The sequence below is a fragment of the Pleurodeles waltl genome, chromosome 1_2 (genome assembly GCF_031143425.1).
Source record: "Pleurodeles waltl isolate 20211129_DDA chromosome 1_2, aPleWal1.hap1.20221129, whole genome shotgun sequence".
Taxonomy (NCBI): Eukaryota; Metazoa; Chordata; class Amphibia; order Caudata; family Salamandridae; genus Pleurodeles; species Pleurodeles waltl.
In genome coordinates, this window is record NC_090437.1 from 615765345 (window position 1) to 615778241 (window position 12897).

General features: G+C 46.1%; 1 long non-coding RNA gene across 1 annotated transcript in view; it reads left to right on the forward strand.

The window, feature by feature from the left end:
• Window positions 1–2181: 2181 nt before the first annotated feature.
• Window positions 2182–12897, forward strand: part of LOC138295730 (uncharacterized) — a 358876-nt gene continuing 348160 nt past the window's right edge. The window contains exon 1 of the long non-coding RNA XR_011203672.1: window positions 2182–2455. This is a non-coding gene — a long non-coding RNA (uncharacterized lncRNA). The remainder of the gene's footprint in view (window positions 2456–12897) is intronic.

Consider the following 12897-nt stretch of genomic DNA (forward strand, 5'->3'; position numbering starts at 1 on the left):
CCATGACCCCCATAGGTACGAGGTCTTGATATTCTTCCCATTCTATCTGAACCCGTTCCAAGGGATACGTATTCTTGTCGCCGTGAATGCAACAAATAGATACCCATTGATTAGTGGACGGGCGGGAGGTAGTCAGTACGTCGGCTCGCACCACTGATTGACTACAACCTGAATCTACAAGGGCTAGGACAACTCGACCATTTAGCCTAACAGACCGTTTGTACTTAGTCGCACCTGACCCTGTGCATAAAACCCTTCCTCGGGTGACCCCTATTTCCATCGGTTCCCCCTTGTCTCCCTTCCGAGGACATGCTCTAGCTATATGAGCCCACTCCCCACAGCTGTAACACTGGGGCTGTTGCATTGGAGGATTGTCACCGCTACGACTTTGCCCGGTCTCTCCTGGATAATTTCGCATAGCGGGCTTATAGGGTACCAAAAGGGGTTTGTTGGTCGACTTAAGATTGGGGTTCCTAAAATCAACGGACCTATGATAGGCACAGGCCAGATCTATTGCCATATCGGTGTTTACATTTGGGTGTTGTCTTATCCATCCCCTGGTGGAAGGGGGAAGAGATTCCAGGTACTGTTCCAGGATCACGGCTTTAATGACGTCCTCCCTTTCTATCCTCAAGGGTCCTAGCCACTTAAGCCCGAGGTCTTTCACTCCGAAGTAAAAAGTCCGGGGGTCCTCTGTTTGTCCCCATTTGACTTTCCGGAATTTTAATCTATAATATTCGGAGTCGTGACCCACTCTTTCCGGTACACTTTTCTTTATGTCTTTATAGGGGGTAGTTCCTCCTGGGTTAGCAGCTTGGTAGGCTGTTTGCAGAATGCCAGTTAACAAGGGGGCGATGTACTGGCCCCATTGTTCTTCTGGCCATTGTGCAGAGGAAGCCACACGCTCAAAGTTCGTAAAGAATGCGTCTGGATCTTCCCCTTCCTGGAATTTTTAGAGGACCGAGCTGGGGACATTGGGGTGTACCTTACTTGCTGCGATGGTGTCTGTTACCTTCTGTATAGCGGTCTCATGCACTAATTGATTATTGGCCATGATAGTAGCCTGGCTTTTCAGGGCACTCTGTAAAGCTTCCCGATCCTCTTTTGCCTCCCTTTGGTGCGCCTCCCATACTAGTTGGAGGTGTCTTTGTCCCTCAGCCAGCTGGTGGATCATGTCCTCTAAGGTAGGTTTCTCCCCCATTATTCTGGAATTCCTTCGTGTCACCAAAGAAGGGAAAGATAGGAGATCCCACTTCTGACACCAATGTAACGTGGGTTGATGACCAAAGGACTCAGGGACTCAGGTAAGTGACAAAAAAATGTTTTATTAAAAAGTTTTAGTTATAGTGGTGGTAAGTTATTCGGGTGCTGTCTCCGGTCGGTTTGTCTCTTTGTCCCCTTTTTGCTTCTTGCTTGGCTGGCGAAGACTTGGGCTTCTCTCTCTCCCGGTGTGCCGAAAAAAAAAGAAAAAAAAGAAGAAAATGGGAAAAGGAAGGTAAGTCGGGGTAATGCCCCTTCCAGGATTTCAATAGCAGTTGGGGACAAGGGGAGAGAGGGAAAGAGAAAAGAGAAAGAGAAAGGTCCCGGGTGTAAATATAGAAATAATGAGTGGTAGTGTGTGAGGGGCGTCCCCTTTTGTGCAGGGTCCGAAATCCTTAAGGGTTTAGTGCTCGTTTTGAATGTTCACCCACCGTGCAGTTCCCTTGCTTTATATTTATTATCTCAAAGCTAGTCTTTCTGCCCGTTCCACTCCTCCCTTTCTTCACTTCCCCTCCCTCTCCCTCTGGTCTCCCCTCCTCTCGTCCCTCCTCAGGTGAAATAGTGGTTTATCCCTTAGAAGGGACCGTACCTTTGAGAGCCACGTCCCTCCTGGGACGTGGCTGGACTCTGTTGCTTCCTTTGTTGGCTCCTGGATTTCCCCGTTTCCCAGGTCTCTGCCGCGTTCAATCTCCTCTGCGTCCGTCTCACACGATTCCGTTGGTTCCGTCTTAATCTCCCCCTCCGTCTCCGCGATTCCTCCGTTGGCGTTCTCCTCCTCCCTCCTCGTGCCGCTCCCGTCGTTGCTTTTCATTCCCTTCCGAACCCGGAAGTCCGGGTTCGCGTCTCCGACGCCGGCCCTCCGGTTGTCAGGACAACCAGAGATGCTGTTCGCGCGGCTGCGCGAGCAGCGTTTTCCTGGCATGGAGTCCGCGTAGCCGGATAGCCGGCTACAGGCACCTGTGGTGCCTGTAGGTTTGTTGAAGCAGAGCAAGGCATAGAGAGTTGCCTGGACGAAGTGGTAATGGCAGTTTGACTGCGGTTAGCAAATGTAACCGTCCAGCTGGTTTGGCCAACTTGAACTTGCAAGCACAATTTGGCATCAGGCAGTGGATGACATAGGCAACTGGGACTCCAGTCAAAAGTGAAAAATGGTTGTTTAGCAAGATGCTAAAGTGGGATGCATTAAGGAGTGGAGGTAAGATGTCTAATTTGTGGTACTGTAATTTATAGCAAGTCATGGATAACTAGAAATATTTTGCTTATTTGTTAATACATGGAGTGAAGCATTATGAAGATAGTTCATACGAGTGGTTAGATGATTTGAAAATGTCCGTACTAAACAGGGGATACAGTGGTCATGGACAGCAAAGTAGTGGGCTACACACACCCCTAATGCTATCCAGTACCCGGTGACATGGCAAACATCTGTCAGTAGTATTTGTTTTCAGAATTGTGCTCTATGCTAACAACATAATGGTCTCTTTGGCTGACCCAGAAGACTCCATCAGTTGGATACTGGAAGTATTTTGTAGCTTTGGTGAATACCCAAGGTTTCGAGTTAAATAGGCAACGTCAACCTTGTATCCATTGGCCCCTTGGGATCTGAAGGCAGACTTCCAGTGTCTGTTGAAGATAACCACTTCCAGATTTTGATACTTGGGAATGAATACCACAAAGTTTGCCATAGCAACCTATGAGGGACCATGGAGTGCTTTTGGGCCGATTTATCACATTGGTGTAAATTCCAACTGACTTTATTAGTAACGGCAGAAATATACAAAATTATGTCCTTGTCCAGATTCCTGTACAGTATTGCAGAATATAACATTCTGAGTATCATGACCTTTTTCCTGTCATTGGAGGGGATACTCCGGGTGGTACTTTAAGGTAGGAAAGCCCCACAAATTGTGCTGGTCAAATTGCATATGGAGTAATTTATAGAGTGATAGACCCCCCATGTTCCTCCCCCCCCCCCCGGATGTATAGAAATATTTCTGGTCTGCTTAACTGGAGGTATTGAATGAACTGGGTGCTCTCACATCTTGAAGAGACTGCTCTGAGAATCGACTTGAGTGCATGGCACTAGATGGTAATAGCCAAATTATAGTGTTGCCTTAGATGTGTGTACTAGAAATCAAAAGATGTTCTAGCAATGGTGTATGTTGCAGAACATATTCACTGCTTTCTTTATATTTTTTTCACTGAAAATAACATACATCTGTTTTAAAAATAGAAAATTGAAAAGATCAATTACATGACTATTACATCAGTAGGTGGAGCAAATGGCGATGAAACTTCCATCTGCCTTACCACGTTTGTATACTCCATAAGACTATTGCAATAAATATAAATATAATACAACTAAAGGGAGATACTCTTTTAAAATCTAACAGCAAAAGGGCCAAATTCTGATTGTTGTATGTGTAACATATAACCAGCTACAATAGATATCTTAACTCGCACTGTCGTTCAAACTATTTTGTCCAGATGCTCTTCAGGACAGGTGACTATTGGCATTTGGCAAACAAAGAGGAGAAAATTCCATATTAAAAGGCTCCCCACAAGGCATTCACACTGCTGAGTGATTCGAAGGGGAGATGATGACAAGTGTCCTCATTTAGAGATGCTGGCATCCACTTCAAAACTAGATTTTCAGTAACTGTGTTACTGTAAACAGTAGTTGTAATATTATCACAAATTTAGAATTAGAGAGTAGAATGTTCAAATGAAGAGTCTGTATATTTTTGAATGCATTTCTGTAGTGGTATTTGTATAGCACAAACCTAAGCATAGATCATTGGAGCATCTAAACGTGTGATCCTAACACCAGGGGGCGTATTTACAAAGATTGCACGCAACGCAGCACAGCAATTGAAGTTGCTGCACTGTGTTACATGAACGAGAGACAGTGCGATATCTTAAAGTGTGTAGTGCCTTGCGCCAATGCAAGCACTCTTGTACTATAGTGCAAGAGTGTCTGCATTACAGTAAGGAAGGTGTTTGTGCAAGAAGGATTATATTCTTGTATAAAAACTATCCTTTGAGGCTTCTTCCTCTTTGTATGTGTGCTGTAGAATGCTGCTCACATACAAAGGGGAAATGGCAAGTAGAAATAAAGGTATTTATCCTTGTTATGCCAGCCTCAAGTAGGCACACAATTTCGGATCCAACCCATGTTTACAAGTCTTTGCATCAAAATGCATGGGTGGATGCACGGGAACGCATGTGCACCACCCATCTAAAGCCTACCAGATGCGAGGTAACGCAAAGCAGTGCCATGTGCTGCCCTGCGTTACTTTTTTTTTAAAAATACAAATCCACGCAAAGCCGAACAAATTGGAATTTGTGTGGCTTTGTAAAACCTTAAATGGATTTCGCGACAGAGCTGTGCTAAATAAGCAATGCCATCACGACACAAACTCTTGGTAAAGCTGGGCCTAGGTTTTTGCTATTGTTTGTAGGCACAGATTTCACATGCAGAGAAGTGTTATTACTGAATTTCCTCATGCAGTACTATCACTTTTCTCCAAATTCAAAAATAATGTTAAATGTACGAAAATATATTCTCTACAGCATTTAACGTGATTTTCCCTTTCGAGGGCTGCTTGTAACTGTGCACCAAAGTGTTTATATTACAAGGACTGGGTTGGAGAATGATTTGGATTAAGGAAAGAAAAGAAAAATGAAACAGAGTAAACAAGTCAGGCACTTGAGGAACATGAAAATGGCTAATAAACAAGTTTGAAATATTTTTGCAAAGCTGAGAGCTTGAGAAACAAATAAGAAAGGAATGGAACAGACATTGGAGAGACTGAAATAGCAGGTTGAGAATGCAGAGGCGAAATAAACATATGTTTACTGGGTCAGGGGCAGGCACTGCCTGAATAAAACTTCCTACTTGCACTAAAAGACGAAACGTTTGTAGACAACTGGACATTAATACTGAAACATGTACTCCTGGCAAACCACTCTTTTTATCCCAACCAGGGCCTATATGAAAAAAATAGCTATTTCACAACCTTCAAAGTAGTATAAAAAAGACAACATTCTCCTGAAACCAGTGTAGAGAGTAAACATTACTAATAAAAGGAGTAACTAAATCGTATTACTATTGCATACTAAAAGGCCTAATTAGAGAAACTTGTGCTAGAAATATAAAACCTGCAAGTCTGAAATGTAGGTAACATGGTGTTCGCCATCTAAAATTCTAGCTGAAATAATAAATAACGCTGAAAACACATTTTGATGAATCATAACCATTTGTACTGACAAAAGATAATTAATATTGATGAGTAAAACTAATAGTTTGAAATTATTATTATTGATTAATTGAATAATGTAGCAAGTGTGGTTTGGCTATTAAAACTGTTCTATTATTCATATATTAGCATTAGTAAGAGGCCTAAGCTTTAGTATTTTCCACAGTACGGTATTGAGATGTTATGCTGATTCCATTGAAATTCTTTTGCAAACTTTGGGCCGGATTTACAAGGCCCTTGTGCCTCTTAGCGCCACATTTGCGGCAACATTTTTGCTGCAAATGTGATGCTAATGGGCCACTACAATAGAACCATATTTACAAGGTGCAAAACTTGCAAAGAGGAAGCTGTCTCTGTTGAACAGCTTCCCTTTTGGCAATCATGTAGGGTTGCATCAGTGGGACCACTGCTTACTCCCTTTATGACTTCCCATGCAGAAACTCTTTTTTTTTCAAAGCAGCGCCAGTTCGTTTAAGGTACACATGCTTCTTTAATAAGAAAGTTTCCCACTTGGAAAGGCAAACACAGGGATGGTTGTAGGAAGCTGGCCTGGTTTGTAGTGGTACCAAGGGGTACTTACACTCTGCACCAGGTCCAGTTATCCCTTATTAGTGTAGAAGAGGTGTCTAGCAGCTTAGGCTGATAGAAAATGGTAGCTTAGCAGAGCAGCTTAGGCTGAACTAGGAGACATGCAAAGCTCCCACTATACCACTGGTGTCATATGCACAATATCATAAGAAAACACAATACACAGATATACTAAAAATAAAGGTACTTTATTTTTATGACAATATGCCAAAGTATCTCAGTGAGTACCCTCAGTATGAGGATAGCAAATATACACAAGATATATGTACACAATACCAAAATATGCAGTAATACCAATAGAAAACAGTGCAAACAATGTATAGTCACAATAGAATGCAATGGGAGCACATAGGGATAGGGGCAACACAAACCATATACTCTAGAAGTGGAATGCGAACCACGAATGGACCCCAAACCTATGTGAGCTCATAGAGGGTCGCTGGGACTGTAAGAAAACAGTGAGGGTTAGAAAAATAGCCCACCCCAAGACCCTGAAAAGTGGGTGCAAAGTGCACCTAAGTTCCCCAGAGAGCACAGAAGTCGTGATAGGGGAATTCTGCAAGAAAGACCAACACGAGCAATGCAACAATGATGGATTTCCAGACGAGAGTACCTGTGGAACAAGGGGACCAAGTCCAAAAGTCACGATCAAGTCGGGAGTAGGCAGATGCCCAGGAAATGCCAGCTGTGGGTGCAAAGAAGCTGCCACCGGATGGTAGAAGCTGTGGATTCTGCAAGAACGAAGAGGGCTAGAAACTTCCCCTTTAGAGGATGGATGTCCCACGTCGTGAAGAAGCTTGCAGAGGTGTTTTCGTGCAGAAAGACCGCAAACAAGCCTTGCTAGCTGCAAGGGTCACAGTTAGGGTTTTTGGATGCTACTGTGGCCCAGGAGGGACCACAATGTCGCCAATTGCGTGAGGAGACAGAGGGAGCACACAGCAAGACAAGGAGCCCACTCAAGAGCAGGCAGCACCGGCAGAAGTACCGGAACAGGCACTATGAAGAAGAGTGAACCGGAGCTCACCCGCAGTCACAAGGGAAGGTCCCACGACGCCGGAGGACAACTCAGGAGGTCGTGCACTGCAGGTTAGAGTGTCGGGGCCCAGGCTTGGCTGTGCACAAAGGAAATCCTGGAAAAGTGCACAGGAGCCGGAGCAGCTGCAAATCACACGGTACCCAGCAATGCAGTCTGGCGTGGGGAGGCAAGGACTTACCTCCACCAAACTTGGACTGAAGAGTCACTGGACTGTGGGAGTCACTTGGACAGAGTTGCTGAGTTCCAGGGACCACGCTCGTCGTGCTGAGAGGGGACCCAGAGGACCAGTGAAGCAGTTCTTTGGTACCTGCGGTTGCAGGGGGAAGATTCCGTCGACCCACTGGAGATTTCTTCAGAGCTTCTGGTGCAGAGAGGAGGCAGACTACCCCCACAGCATGCACCACCAGGAAAACTGTTGAGAAGGCGGCAGGATCAGCGTTACAAGGTCGCAGTAGTTGTCTTTGCTACTTTGTTGCAGTTTTGCAGGCTTCCAGCGCGGTCAGCAGTCGATTCCTTGGCAGAAGGTGAAGAGAGAGATGCAGAGGAGCTCTGATGAGCTCTTGCATTCGTTATCTAAAGAATTCCCCAAAGCAGAGACCCTAAATAGCCAGAAAAGGAGGTTTGGCTACTTAGGAGAGAGGATAGGCTAGCAACACCTGGAGGAGCCTATCAGAAGGAGTCTCTGACATCACCTGCTGGCCCTGGTCACTCAGAGCAGTCCAGTGTACCAGCAGCATCTCTGTTTCCAAGATGGCAGAGGTCTGGAGCACACTGGAGGAGCTCTGGGCACCTCCCAGGGGAGTGGTCACTCCGCTTTCCTTTGTCCAGTTTCGCGCCAGAGCAGGGCTGGGGGATTCCTGAACCGGTGTAGACTGGCTTATGCAGAGATGGGCACCATCTGTGCCCATCAAAGCATTTCCAGAGGCTGGGGGAGGCTACTCCTCCCCAGCCCTGACACCTTTTTCCAAAGGGAGAGGGTGTAACACCCTCTCTCTGAGGAAGTCCTTTGTTCTGCCTTCCTGGGCCAAGCCTGGTTGGACCCCAGGAGGGCAGAAACCTGTCTGAGGGGTTGGCAGCAGCAGCTGCAGTGAAACCCAGGGAAAGGCAGTTTGGCAGTACCCGGGTCTGTGCTAGAGACCCGGGGGATCATGGGATTGTCTCACCAATGCCAGGATGGCATTGGGGGGGGCAATTCCATGATCTTAGACATGTTACATGGCCATGTTCGGAGTTACCATTGTGAAGCTATACATAGGTAGTGACCTATGTATAGTGCACGCGTGTAATGGTGTCCCCGCACTCACAAGGTCCGGGGAATTTTGCCCTGAACAATGTGGGGGCACCTTGGCTAGTGCCAGGGTGCCCACACACTAAGTAACTTAGCACCCAACCTTTACCAGGTAAAGGTTAGACATATAGGTGACTTGTAAGTTACTTAAGTGCAGTGGTAAATGGCTGTGAAATAACGTGGACGTTATTTCACTCAGGCTGCAGTGGCAGGCCTGTGTAAGAATTGTCAGAGCTCCCTATGGGTGGCAAAAGAATTGCTGCAGCCCATAGGGATCTCCTGGAACCCCAATACCCTGGGTACCTCAGTACCATATACTAGGGAATTATAAGGGTGTTCCAGTATGCCAATGTAAATTGGTGAAATGGGTCACTAGCCTGTTAGTGACAATTTGGAAAGAAATGAGAGAGCATAACCACTGAGGTTCTGGTTAGCAGAGCCTCAGTGAGACAGTTAGTCATCACACAGGTAACACATACAGGGCACACTTATGAGCACTGTGGCCCTGGCTGGCAGGGTCCCAGTGACACATACAACTAAAACAACATATATACAGTGAAATATGGGGGTAACATGCCAGGCAAGATGGTACTTTCCTACACAACCCCCCCCCCCAAACAAAGGACAATAAGACTAGCCATGACCTGATGAGTCTTCATTGTCTAAGTGGAAATATCTGGAGAGTCCATCTGCATTGGAGTGGGTACTCCCAGGTCTATGTTCCACTGTATAGTCCATTCCCTGAAGGGATATGGACCACCTCAACAATTTAGGATTTTCACCTTTCATTTGTTTTAGCCAAAGTAGAGGTTTGTGGTCTGTCTGAACAATGAAGTGAGTACCAAACAGGTATGGCCTCAACTTCTTCAGTGCCCAGACCACAGCAAAGGCCTCCCTCTCTATGGCAGACGAACGCTTTTCTCTGGGGGTCAACCTCCTGCTGATAAAAGCAACAGGTTGATCCTGGCCCTCAGAATTAAGTTGTGATAAGACTGCCCCTACCCCTAATTCAGATGCATCAGTTTGGACAATGAATTTTTTGGAGTAACATGGGCTTTTCAGGACAGGTGCAGAGCACATGGCCTGCTTCAGCTCCTCAAAAGCTTTCTGACAGTTTGCTGTCCATAATACCTTTTTAGGCATTTTCTTGGATGTGAGGTCATTAAGAGGGGCTGCAATGGAGCCATAGTTCTTAATGAACCTCCTGTAATACCCAGTGAGGCCTAGGAAGGCTCTCACCTGAGTCTGAGTGGTAGGGGGAACCCAATCAATAATAGTTTGGATTTTCCCCTGAAGTGGTGCAATCTGTTCTCCACCTACCAGGTGTCCCAGATAAACCACTTTCCCCTGCCCTATGTGGCACTTTGAAGCCTTGATAGTGAGGCCTGCCTTTTGCAGGGCCTCCAAAACTTTCCATAGGTGGACTAGGTGATCATCCCAGGTGGAGCTAAAGACAGCTATATCATCTAGATATGCTGCACTAAAAGCCTCCAACCCTTGCAGGACTGTATTCACCAACCTTTGAAAAGTGGCAGGTGCATTTTTCAACCCAAAAGGCATTACTGTGAATTGGTAGTGCCCTCCAATGGTTGAAAATGCAGTTTTTGCTTTAGCATCCTCTGATAATTTGATCTGCCAATACCCTGCTGTCAAATCAAAGGTGCTTAGATACTTGGCAGATGCCAGTGTATCTGTTAGCTCATCTGCCCTGGGTACAGGGTGAGCATCAGTTTTAGTTACCTGGTTGAGACCTCTATAATCTACACAAAACCTTATTTCCTTTTTTCCATCTTTGGAATGAGGTTTTGGTACAAGTACCACAGGAGAGGCCCATGGACTTTCAGAGTGCTCAACCACTCCCAGTTCAAGCATTTTCTGAACCTCTTGTTTTATGCAGTCTCTGACATGGTCAGGCTGCCTATAGATCTTACTTTTGACAGGCATGCTGTCTCCAGTATCTATAGTGTGCTCAAACCAAGAAGTGGTGCCTGGCACAGTAGAAAAGAGTTCAGAAAACTGACCCAGGAGATTTATGCAGTGGTCTTTCTGCTCAGCAGTAAGACAATCTGCCAGAACTACACCTTCCACTAGAGCATCTTCTTCTGTGGAAGAGAAGAGATCAGGGAGAGGGTCACTTTCTTCTTCCTGTCCTTCATCTGTTGCCATGAGCAGGGTGAGATCAGCCCTGTCATAGTAGGGTTTCAGGCAATTGACATGGAGCACCCTAAGGGGACTCATGGCAGTGCCCAAGTCAACCAAGTAGGTGACTTCTCCCTTTTTCACAACAATAATGTGGGGTCCACTCCATTTGTCTTGGAGTGCTCTTGGGGCCACAGGCTCCAAGACCCACACTTTCTGCCCTGGTTGGTACTGTATCAGAACAGCCTTCTGGTCATGCCATTGCTTTTGGAGCTCTTGCCTGGCCTAAATGTTTTTACTGGCCTTTTTCATATACTCAGCCATTCTGGATCTTAGGCCAAGTACATAGTCCACTATGTCTTGCTTAGGAGCTTTTAAAGGTTGTTCCCAACCCTCCTTAACAAGTGTTAGAGGACCTCTTACAGGGTGTCCAAATAGGAGTTCAAAGGGGCTGAAGCCCACTCCTTTTTGGGGTACCTCCCTGTAAGCAAAAAGGAGGCAAGGTAACAGGACATCCCATCTCCTGCGGAGTTTTTCAGGGAGTCCCATTATCATTCCTTTGAGAGTTTTATTAAACCTCTCAACCAGTCCATTTGTTTGTGGATGATAGGGTGTGGTGAATTTGAATGTAACACCACAATCCTTTCACATGGCTTTTAAGTAAGCAGACATGAAATTGCTTCCCCTGTCTGATACCACCTCTTTTGGGAAGCCCACCCTGGAAAAGATTCCCAGGAGGGCCTTTGCCACTGCAGGAGCTGTAGTGGTCCTTAGAGGAATTGCTTCAGGATATCTTGTGGCATGGTCCACTACCACCAAAATAAACCTATTGCCTGAAGCAGTTGGAGGGTCAAGAGGGCCAACTATGTCAACCCCTACCCTTTCAAAGGGGACCCCAACCACAGGTAGTGGAATAAGGGGAGCCTTTGGAGTGCCACCTGTTTTGCCACTGGCTTGACAGGTTTCACATGACTTACAAAATTCCTTTGTGTCCTCTGACATTCTAGGCCAATGAAACAAGGGGACAAGCCTGTCCCAAGTTTTCATTTGCCCTAAATGTCCAGCCAAGGGAATGTCATGGGCTAGAGTTAGGAGGAACTCTCTGTATTGCTGAGGAATCACCAATCTCCTGGCAGCTCCAGGTTTTGGATCCCTTGCTTCAGTATACAAAAGGTTGTCCTCCCAGTAAACTCTGTGAGAGTCACTGACATCCCCATTTACTTGTTTGACAGCTTGCTGTCTTAGACCCTCTAGTGTGGGACAGGTCTGCTGTGCCGCACTCAGCTCCTCCCTGCCAGGCCCCCCTCCACCCAAAAGCTCAGCAGTGTCTGCTCCCAGGTCCTCTGGTGTAGGTTCTGCACAGGGTGGAAATTCTTCTTCCTCAGAAGTTGAATCCACTGTAGAGGGAGGGATAGTAGGTAGTGTTTTACCTTTACTAACCCTAGCTTTAGGGAGCACTTGGTCCATTCTTCCAGGATCCAAGTCACCCTGTCCTTTTTGCTTTTTGGCCTGAGCCCTGGTTAAAGCAAAAATATGCCCTGGAATGCCCAGCATTGCTGCATGAGCCTCCAACTCCACTTCTGACCAAGCTGATGTCTCTAAATCGTTCCCTAGTAGACAGTCTACAGGTAAATCTGAGGCAACCACAACTTTCTTTGGACCAGTAACCCCCCCCCCCCAGTTGAGATTTACAACAGCCATGGGGTGGCTAAGTGTGTTGTTATGAGCATCAGTCACTTGGTACTGGTGACCAAGTAGGTGTTGTTCAGGGTGGACCAGTTTCTCTATTACCATGGTAACACTGGCACCTGTGTCCCTGTAGGCCTGAACCTCAACACCATTTATTAGGGGAAGTTGCTTGTACTTATCCATATTAAGGGGACAAGCAACCAAGGTGGCCAAATCAATGGCCCCTTCAGAGACTAATACAGCCTCTGTGGTCTCCCTAACAAGACCAACCCCAACTAAATTACCAAAAGTGAGCCCAGCTACTCCCTTGGTTTGGCTATTAGTAGGTTTGCTCCCACCACCACTGCTATTACTAGGGGCACTAGGTGTAGCAGCAGGGGTTGTAGTGGTGGGAGGCTTGGTGCTTTTCTTTGGACAACTGGGATCAGTTGTCCAATGGCCTTTTATTTTACATAAATAGCACCATGGTTTATTTTCTTTATTTTGATTTGAAGAGGATTTGGGCCCACCACCCGCACCAGAGTGCTTTTGTGGGCCTGGTGAAGACTCATTTTTAGATTTGTCCCCACCCTTGTCAGAAGACTCACCATCCTTCTTCTTGCCATCCTTGTCACCCCCTGTATGAACTTTTCTGTTCA